Source organism: Penaeus japonicus, unplaced genomic scaffold (assembly GCF_977035675.1).
Source record: "Penaeus japonicus unplaced genomic scaffold, GWHDUDI00000001_assembly GWHDUDI00000015, whole genome shotgun sequence".
Classification (NCBI taxonomy): Eukaryota; Metazoa; Arthropoda; class Malacostraca; order Decapoda; family Penaeidae; genus Penaeus; species Penaeus japonicus.
In genome coordinates, this window is record NW_028234417.1 from 23,121,973 (window position 1) to 23,125,236 (window position 3,264).

General features: G+C 45.9%; 1 non-coding gene across 1 annotated transcript in view; it reads right to left on the reverse strand.

The window, feature by feature from the left end:
• Window positions 1-2,709, reverse strand: part of LOC122255615 (SNF related kinase) — a 50,003-nt gene extending 47,294 nt beyond the window's left edge. Inside the window, exons 1-2 of the transcript XR_015191672.1 lie at window positions 2,584-2,709; window positions 1-368 (exon numbers count right to left, since the gene is read on the reverse strand). The exon at window positions 1-368 is cut by the window's left edge and continues 89 nt beyond it. This is a non-coding gene — a transcript (SNF related kinase). The remainder of the gene's footprint in view (window positions 369-2,583) is intronic.
• Window positions 2,710-3,264: the final 555 nt, after the last annotated feature.

Below are 3,264 nucleotides of genomic sequence, written 5' to 3' on the forward strand. Positions count from 1 at the left end.
TCTTCTTTCTTCCTTATGATTCTACTTTCGCACTCTTCTATTCTTATCAATAATTTCTTACTATCTCTAGTTTCTTTTATCACGCTATTTTCTTCCTCTGCTTTCTTCTAATTTCTCTTTCTGCACCTTAATTTTCCTTATTTCTCACTCGGTTTATTTCATATATATATATCTTCCTTTCTAAATACCATACACTTATCTCTTATCTCTTCTTATCATCTATATTCCCCTTTTTTCCACTCACCGCTACTTAAATATTCACAAGGGTCAAAATGCTTGAGAATGCGCCGCGTTTTCTATGCGGTCTAATCATCCATTTTCTTTGGGCATGGTGATTTCAAATTATTATAAAAAGAGCTTCTACCTTCCTTTTGATGAAGAAAAAAAAAATACTCGTCAACTTTAGCCAAAGACAAATTACCAAACATACGAAAAAAATAAATGATAAAAAAAAACGCGTCATGGCAAAGCTACATTACATCACTCCCATCATGTCATCAACATGATCTATAGCTCTCCCCCCCCCCTATATTCTTCACTGATCTATTTCAGTCATCAATCGACACGTCTCCCACGTCACTCGCCACAACGTCACCACAATCCGTAGCAAGAAACGTCATCGCAACCCGATCAACTCACTGTGCATGTTCATGGCAATCATCTTGTCCTTCATCAGGTTGAGAGAGAAAAAGAGGGAGAGGGACAGAGAGACGCTGAAGGAAGGGGAGAGGGAAAGGGAGAGGGAAAGAGAAAGGGAAAGGGAAAGGGAAAGGGAAAGGGAAAGGGAAAGGGAAAGGGAAAGGGAAAGGGAAAGGGAAAGGGAAAGGGAAAGGGAAAGGGAAAGGGAAAAGGAAAGGGAGAGGGAGACAGAGAGAGATTGATGGAGGGAAGGAGGGAAGGAGGGAGGGAGGGAGGGAGGGAGGGAGGGAGGGAGGGAGGGAGGGAGGGAGGGAAGGAGGGAAAGAGGGAGGGAGGGAGCGAGAGATGGATAGAAGAAATGGGAGAGGGAAAGAGGAGGAGAGAGAAGGATGGATAGAAGGAAGGGGAGGTGGAGGTGGAGAGGGAGAGAGGGGTAGTGAAAGAGAAAGAGAAAGAGAGACACAGGGAGAGATAGAAAAAATAGCTCCCTCGGCTTTAGTCGAGCTCGCGAAACGGAAATCACCACTACGTCACCGTCACATTAGCAGAAAGATTGAACGGGAAAGCTTATACCGCCACACAGTAAAACGAGACCTCCTTTTGCACTAAAAACTCCCTTTGCGTCAAAAAGCGAACGAGATATCCCCCCGACTACCACAATCACCATCACCCTACCTACTAACCGAATCACCGACGCAAGCAAACGTAACTTATAAAAAACGCCGACCTTGTGTTTTCACATAACTTCAGGCCAACCTAACAATGGAAATTCTATGGAAGTGATTTAAAAAATATTGGCAGGCATGTGTAACCCAAAGTGCCTCGGATGGTGAGAAGGAGAGGCAGAAAGAGAAGGAGGGAGGGAGGGAGGGAGGGAGGGAGGGAGGGAGGGAGGGAGAGATAGAGATAGATAGGAAGAGAGGGAGGGAGGGAGAGATAGAGATAGATAGGAAGAAAGGGAGGGAGGGAGAGATAGAGATAGAGATAGATAGGAAGAGAGGGAGGGAGGGAGGGAGGGAGAGATAGAGATAGATAGGAAGAGAGGGAGAGAGGGAGAGAGAGACAGATAGGAAGAGAGGGAGGGAGGGAGGGAGGGAGGGAGAGATAGAGATAGATATATAGAAATAGAGATAGAGAGATAGAGAGATACAGAGATAGAGAGAGAGAGAGAGAGAGAGAGAGAGAGAGAGAGAGAGAGAGAGAGAGAGAGAGAGAGAGAGAGAGAGAGAGAGAGAGAGAGAGAGAGAGAGAGAGAGAGAGAGAGAGAGAGAGAGAGAGAGAGAGAGAGAGAGAGAGAGAGAGAGAGAGAGAGAGAGAGAGAGAGAGAGAGAGAGAGAGGACAGAAATAGGTTTACATGAATAAATAACTAAGCTGGTGGATAAAAGGATTGGCAGGTCCATGCGTCTATGAATACATTTCCATTTACGTACATTCACCTTCTTACCTCTGTCTGGGTCAAACATTTTATTGCGAGTTAAGCCAATACTAGAGTCAGTAAAAAAAAAAAAAAAAGGTAAGCAAGCAAACACATTCTCATATATACAGAATTCTAGATGCTACATCATCACCAGATACGTCTCATCTGATCACCATACATCCTCTCCCGTGCCTCGTCACAATCGCAACACCATATCACCAGCTACGCCTTCGCTTTACTTGACCCGCCCGTCGCCCGGCACCATTACAAGCATCACTAATATCACCGACGGAGGAAAAGGTGATCTTGCCTCTCCCCAAATACGTAACGCGACACGTTCCGTTGACCTAAGTTGAACAACGACAACCGCACGAAAACACCGCCACCGAATTGACCACGCGAAAAGAAAGACACAACGAACCCAACAAGAACAATGATGAACGCCTGGTAAAAAAAAATCGCCAACTCCGCAAGGATATGTCTAACCGCCCAAGAACACCGCTAACTGCACAAGAACACTGCTAACCGTGCAAGAACTCCGCTAACCGCACACTAACCGCAAGACGCAGAGAAGGGCCAGAGCACGAGAGAGGGAGCCGCGGCACTCTCCCCCACCGTGCCCGACGATACACTGAGGCACCTACCGGGCCGGCAGCTCTTAGTCCCAGTGCCTGGCCGTGCCTCTCTCACCCCCACCCCCGGCTGTTTCTCTCTCTCTCTCTCTCTCTCTCTCTCTCTCTCTCTCTCTCTCTCTCTCTCTCTCTCTCTTATTCCTACTTCTAACCTTCTCTCATCCTATCACTTCCTTTTTTCCTATCAGTCTTTCCTACTTCATTCGTTTCAACCCTTTTTCTTCATTTTCGTCTCTCTCTCTTTCTCTTTCTCTTTCTCTTTCTCTTTCTCTTTCTCTTTCTCTCTCTCTCTCTCTTTCTCTCTCTCTCTCTCTCTCTCTCTCTCTCTCTCTCTCTCTCTCTCTCTCTCTCTCTCTCTCTCTCTCTCTCTCTCTCTCTTATTCCTACTTCTAACCTTCTCTCATCCTATCACTTCCTTTTTTCCTATCAGTCTTTCCTACTTCATTCGTTTCAACCCTTTTTCTTCATTTTCGTCTCTCTCTCTTTCTCTTTCTCTTTCTCTTTCTCTTTCTCTTTCTCTTTCTCTCTCTCTTTCTCTCTCTCTCTCTCTCTCTCTCTCTCTCTCTCTCTCTCTC